At 43.1% G+C, this 7,222-nt stretch overlaps 1 long non-coding RNA gene across 1 annotated transcript; it reads left to right on the forward strand.

Moving 5' to 3' along the window:
* The first annotated feature begins 375 nt into the window (after nt 1-375).
* LOC135982075 (uncharacterized) lies at nt 376-6,632 on the forward strand. The gene is made up of 3 exons (XR_010599283.1): nt 376-410; nt 5,092-5,191; nt 6,173-6,632. It is a non-coding gene; the product is annotated as an uncharacterized LOC135982075 (long non-coding RNA).
* Nucleotides 6,633-7,222: the final 590 nt, after the last annotated feature.

The following is a 7,222-nucleotide window of genomic DNA, read 5'->3' on the forward strand; positions in this document are numbered from 1 at the left end:
ACCAGATTTTAGGCTAATGGGACTTTTTTGTGGAAGTGGGCAGGGGAAAGTCAAGCTTATAATAGAAACTCATCAGCAGCCTTGTTTAGGAAGTGGCTGCTGCCATTACATAATTAACAGACAAAGAAGAGACACTTTCTGGTTCCTAAGCTATGGCATTTTATGGCTGTGTGTCATAGCGAATACACAGAACTCAGACATTAGGTTGTGGTAAGTAAGCAAATGACAATACTGTGTATTTATTTGTATTGCAGTTGTGATTTACAGACTCCGAGTTGGCACCCATTGTGCTAGGCACTGTACATACATCCAATGAAAAAGATGTTCCATGTGCCAATGACCAGAAAGACTGATTCAAATATTCTTTTAAATCTAGGTCTTGGATCCTGCAAGTCAATAGAACTATCAAGGTAAGAAAAAGTTGCAGGAATGGGCCTTTATATATAATGTTTATGCCACCTTAGGATTCTGCAGGTTTTGTGGGGGGTGGGGAACGGTGTTCTTAATTACTTAATTACACTTGTTCAGTTGTGTTTGAATCAATATTCTAAAGTTTATCATTTTACAAAACTAAGGAGCCCTTACAAAGTAAATGGTTATTAAGGTGTTTTTAACACCTTTATTGCTCCTTATGATTACAGCTTTCTTCCCACTTCAAGTGGTTTAACTTTTTCTGTGACCATACTGAAAGAACTAAACTATTGGAGTCAAAAAGTGCCATGAAACAAAGTCAGACAAAGATTTCATAATGGAGGTTTTACATGACTTGTGGTTTTGGTATGTATCGATGAATTGTGTGTGGGCAAGACAAACAAGACAAGGTGTAAAACAAACAAACAACACTAAATGGCCTCTAAATCAGTGGAGTTCAGCTTCAGAAGACCTTCATGGAGCCCAAAATGAAAAGAGCAAGCATCCAGCATGTAAAGTGCAGCATCTTTCACAGCACCAGAGATGTTCAGTGGGCTGTCTGGATGCCCCAGGCATGGTCATTCATCGCACAGCAAACCATGTCACATCTGAACCTGTTAAGCTAGCTCCAGAGGCACCATGGAAGCCCTAATCCAAGTAGCCATTCATCTGGTCTGATGATGATGTAGGAGTTCCTGGTAGTTGCAGAGGATTTCTCCCATTCTGTCTGCCACAGTGAGTTGATGGCATTAGAGAGTGAGTCACAAACTACAGGTGGACCCTACCAGCTTGTTAGGAGACAATTTCTGTTCTTAATCAGTTGAGCTACTTTAGTGAGATAGTATTTGTATGATCTACGGTAACCTGTGGCCTACCTAGATACACTAGTTTTGGATCGTGTTCCAAGTGCTGATCATTCAAAAAGATGTTGAGTTCAAGCTGGTTTTGAGCATGGTATAAGTGGAAGTATGTTGATACAGTCTTTGCTGTACACTGTACTTAGTTTCAGTCTCCATTTCTTGCAATAGTCACCAGATCACAATTCAGGTTCTCATAAATCTCTTGAAAGCCACAGTCCCGTCAGCCAAGCAAATATTATCATCAAACATGGACTGCCTGGAGATGGTGTTTGGTGAGTTATTGGTGACTACATTAAATAAAGTTGGTACCAGTACCACGCTTTGCCAGAGTCTGTTTTTGTGGAATTTCCAAGTTCTATTTTTTTGGCCCAGAGATACCTGAAAACATCTACCCATTAGCATGAGCTCAGTTACCATGGCAGCTCATCAAGGAAGCACTCTTGATATCTTGTACAGCAGACCAGTGTGCCAGATGGTGTCATAAACTGCTGCAAGGTCAAAAAAGCCAGCTCCAGTTTTCTTCTTCTTTTGACATCCATTCTCAATGTACATAGTAGGTGCTAGCATTTGGTCGCAGGTGCTTTGATTTGGTTAGAAACCTTCCTGATCATCACTCAAAAGTTGTTCAGTCATGGGCATAGTCCTCTGGAAGATCATCCACTCCAGGAGTTTGTAGCTATAACTCAGAAGTGATATTGGGGAATAGCTGGTTGCTAAAGAGTTACCTTTACCTGGCATTGACGAAGCTATTACCTTAGCTCTTCACCCTAACGTATGTATTGTATTCTATTGTATGATGTGGGACATGAAAATAGGCAACCAGCATTGGCTTTTCTTCATAGAATCATAGAATATCAGGGTTGGAAGGGACTTCAGGAGGTCATCTAGTCCAACCCCCTGCTCAAACCAGGACCAATCCCCAGACAGATTTTTGCCCCAGATCCCTAAATGGCCCTCTTAAGGATTGAGTTTACAACCCTGGGTTTAGCAGGCCAATACATAAACCACTGAGCTATCCCTCCCCCCAAAATGTAGGGTTTCCCTTTTAATTATTATTGTAAGTGAACTACAGTCACAAAGGGGTCACTGTAATACCACTAGACACAGACAGCACGATCTGCAGAACAGCCACAGCACGAGGTGTGCAGAGACCGTGTCAGCTCCCTACACTACCCTTCAACTTGGACCTGAAGGGACCTCGCCTCTAGGAGAAACTGGGCAGGTCCTTCACAAGATGTTGTAGTAGTTCTGGCAATAAATTGTCATGGCCATAGGCTTTTCCTGTTTTCACTGATGTCAGTGCCTTTTCTGTTTCTTAGAGAATGGTAGGAAGTTTTCATATTGGTCAGACACTAGAAATTGTTTGCACTGATGCCATTTATTTTTGATTGAATCTTGAAAATTTTTATTTTTTTCTGCTTCAGCAATGTTGGTCAGCTGTGCCGCAAAACTGGAGGGACTTTCTGTTGCCATGTATCTGGTGGATTTTGTGCTGCATCTAATGAGTGTACATGTTTTCCTGCTAGATATTGACATGTCCATTTCTGAAATTGCTTTTCTCCCAGCCTGCTATTTGGGCTACATTCAGGGTCTCTAGAAGGTGGTTGGCTATTTCTGGATCGATGGATTTTTGTATTGTTTAAAGAGGTCTGCAGATTCCTCGCCCAGACATGGTACAAAGGCTTTTTGGCAGCCATATCAGATGGACTTGGAGGTAGCCTTAAAGATTGCTTTGTGTAAACCTTGAATATGCTTAATCTATGGAGTACAGACTGTATATTGGCCAATGGGCTTAGTGTAATTGTTCCAGTGGCCTTTCTGTAGTTCCAATGTAGCCTTGGGCTAGAGGTCATGATAGGTATGGTAGCCCCTATTTGGATGAGATGATGCTGGTTGTGGAGGAAATTTCCAAGGACCCTGCAGATGACTGCTGGGGGGAGGTCTCCAACAGAAATAACCCAGCTGAGGCCAGGGGACTACCCCTAGTTCCAGTGACCAGAGTGAAAACTAGCTGCTTGCTTAGGGTCATGAAGAAGATGTAATTCATTGAAGGCAGCCCAACCTGCTAAGCCTATCCCACTTTGATCAGATTCTTTATAGTCCAGATGGCATGGTGGCTATTAAAGTCTCCAGCATAGATGGCAGGATGCTGGGGTGATGGTAGAGCAGGAACAGGCCATCATTGGTTAGGGGGCCCGTAGACATTAGCCACTTCAAACTGACTGATCCTCATGATGTCGCCGTAGTCAGATGTATATGGTAAACTCTGCACATCTGCTCAATCTGATCTTACATAAGTGACCCAGCCATATTTTTCATGCAAACTATAGCCTATGAGGTTGAAACCAGAGATTATGAATTGACAGGCAAGAAGGGACTTCATGTGAGTTTCCTGAAGGCAGATGACAGTAATGTTGAGTCAGGAGGCAATGTTTTTGAGAATAGAGGCTCTGTGGCTGATGGGCCCTTGACATTCAACTGTAGTGCCTCGAGAAAAGAGACAACATTTGTGGCATTTCCTTGTCCATGTCCACAGTCATTGGGATCCAATAGATTTGGTTCACTGGTGGCAGTTTTGGTTTCTCTTGCAGAGTAATCACAGGATACATGATAAGAATACAGCTGCATTGTAACTGCCTTATACCTGCATTGTTTTGTTATGAATGTGAAACACAGCCACGATTCACAAATCTAGAGCAGGGTTGTGCAAGCCCAGAGTTTCACATTGACCTTTGATCTGCCACCTGCTGCTTCTCCTGTAGGTACCAGGGAGAGACTTTTGTCCCAAAAATCATGCACAGTTTTATATTTTCAGCCAAACAGAAAAACACAGGGGAAAATCATAGTGAGTTTGAACGTCTCATGAACCAAAATCAAAACAAATTCATTCAACCCTTTTTGACACCAAACCACCAATTTTTGCACAACCAGGGCCATGATGTTTATAGAATGATAATGCTGTTCAGTGTTTTTCCATGTGTTTGTGTTTATTGTCTGCTGATGTTTGATAAATATGGGGTGAGAAATTCAGGATGAACAATTTTCTCAATATAATAAAAATTTCCTAAAATTAGTTTACTTTTAATGAATATGTTTTTATAAAGTATAAAAACTGTGTACCAAAGGTGAAAAAATCCTGTTGAATCTACATGCTTCCTTCTTTTGAAGTTGTCTATCCTGAAGGGGTGATTACATCAGTGGCTAGATGGCCCACACTGGCACAAGCATGTGAAAATCACAGTGGCAGGCATCAACTATGCTTCGTAGAAACAATTTTTTAAAAAGCCAACAGAAAAAGGGGTCTTGGCAGAGACTTCTGCATGGTGATTAGTCCAAGTGCAGATCCACTACTAATCTTCCGTGGAATTACTTTGTTTCTGGGTTGTTAAGGAAACAGATGTAAGGGTGGCTCTGGAGTGTGTGTGTGTGTATGTGTGTGTGTGTGTGTGTGTGTGTGTGTGTGTGTGTGTGTGTGTAAATCAGCAGTTCAGATTATGTCTGTTAGTCACCCAAAACGATTATTTTCAGTGGTTGGGATCCAGCACTGGGCAAGCTCCAGTCTCATTGCTTCTACATCAGGCTTAGGCAACTGGCAGAAAAGCCCACCCAGTGACTAGCCTTGTTAAGCTTCCAGGGCTTGCAGGCCTTGCTGACTCTGCCCTGGGGAAAACCTGTGTAACAATGGATAAAAGACTTTGGCCTCCCAGCTTACTTACAAAGGATCCTCTTCACTCATCCTCTTAGTGAGAAATCCTGTTGAATGCTTTTTTGAAATCTTTCAAATTTTAAAAATAAAATAAATCTTTACTCCATTCCCCAGTGAGTCTCCTGACTGTACTGCCATGTTGTTGTGCACTTCAGGTCCTTTACATCAGAGAAGGCGATTGAGAGGATGCCTTTATTCCTGTGGCTCCAGGCAGGTACATGACAAAAAAGATATTAATTTCTTTGTGTTCCTTGAAAATATTGAAAGAAAGAAAGAAAGAAAGAAAGAAAGAAAGAAAGAAAGAAAGAAAGAAAGAAAGAAAGAAAGAAAGAAAGAAAGAAAGAAAGAAAGAAAGAAAGAAAGAAAGGCACATTAATGTGTGTTTAAATAATTTGGTAGCAAATTGTTCACAAGTTTCTAATCACTGCACACTAACTTCATTTGTAGCAATTTTGGGAGAGGATAAGTTTGGAAATAGGGAGGATTGTTCCAGCTGGAGACAGGGAAATATTTCTGTGTGTATGTTGGTGTTAGTGAGTTTCACATGTCACGTGTGATGCTAAAAGAAGATTCACAGTGGCAGGGCGATAAAGTGTACACAGTGAGCATGAGTGAACTGGTTCCGATTAAAATAACCACCCTATTTGGACCATCACCCATTTCCAGACCTCATTCCTAGAATGAAAGAAGTGAGGCTATACCCTTCCTGTTAACTCCCCACTCTCTCTCTCTCTCTCTCTCTCTCACACACACACACAGACACAAAACACGGCTTATCTTCACTTAAAACGCTACAACAGCACAGCTTTGTCGCTGTAGCTCTTTAGTGTAAACATTACCTACAAGGATAGGAAGGATTCTTCCCTCAGCATAGTTAATCCATCTCCCCAGGAGTGGTAGCTAGATCAACAACTAAATCGACTTAGTGACTTAATTACACCGCTGTGGAGGGGGGGTTGATTTTTCACACCTTTGACTGACATAGTTAAACCAACCTAATTTTCTAGTGAAGACCAGGCCCCACCTACACATGTGCACACGTGCAAGTGCACACACACACACACACACACACCTCTTTTCTACACTTTCCCTACACAGTCTCCATTTCATTTACACTGTCTTCTAGGTGGCCTGGTGGTTGTTCATCTCTGTTATCAGGAAGTTAATGGTTAACCAACTCCTCTTGTCTTTTTAGGGACGCTGCTCCATTCCTCTCCAGGACTTCTTTCAGTCAAGCTGGCTTATAGGCCTGTGTTCCTTTCTACTGAAATGTGTTGAGGGCTGGAAGTTTCCCTCCCTTTATCTCCCTTCCTTCTGATACCAACCTGGAAATGCTCCACTGGCTACTGCACACTACCTTTAAACATGGTGGAGTTGAAATACCCGAGATGTACTGTTCCATTCATAAATCCCTGTTGTCTCATATTATTAACTGAAAACGCTGGAAGAATCCAAACTGACTCTATTGTTATGGAGTTCTTACACATAGTCTTACAAATTCTTAGTGTGTGAGTGCTGTTCAGTCTCTGAAGAAATGTTGCATTGCTATTTTTGTGATGTAATTTCTTTAAGGGGAGCTGTTGCAAACATTAAGAGAACTAAGCTTTGTTGTTTGGGCTGAGATTTCCAAAAAAGAGGCATTTGTCTGTGAGCTGTCTTTGGAGGTTATAGTGTAAAATAAACAAGTGACAATGACTAAGAATGTACTCTGGCTTTATGTCACAGATTTCTCATCCAACTTGCTAAACTTGATATCTACTTTCACTTGGTACAGGGGTAACAATAGCCTGATTGGGATATTTACAGGGCCGATGCAAGGAAGTTTCGCCTAGGGCGCGAAACTTCCACCTTGCGCCCCCCCCCCCCCAGCCCTGCGGCTGCTCCCTGCCCCCCCTCCGCCCTGAGGCGCCCCGCCATGGCAGCTCCCCCCCCTCCCTGCCCTGAGGCACCCCTCCCCCCCCCCCCGCGCAGCTCCCCCCTCCCCCGGGAGCTGTGCGGCAGCTCCCCATTCCAGCTCACCTCTACTCTGCCTCCTCCCCTAGCACGCCGCCCCTGCTCTAATTCTCCTCCCCTCCCAGGCTTGCGGTGCTAAACAGCTGATTGGCGCCGCAAGCCTGGGAGGCGGGAGAAGTGGAATGGCGACCACGTGCTTGGGGAGGGGGCGTAGGAATGCCGTAAAAAAAATTGGGGGCACCTCTTTTTGGTGCCCCCAAATCTTGGCACCCTAGGCAACCACCTAGTTTGC

This window comes from Chrysemys picta, chromosome 3 (assembly GCF_011386835.1).
Source record: "Chrysemys picta bellii isolate R12L10 chromosome 3, ASM1138683v2, whole genome shotgun sequence".
Taxonomy (NCBI): Eukaryota; Metazoa; Chordata; order Testudines; family Emydidae; genus Chrysemys; species Chrysemys picta.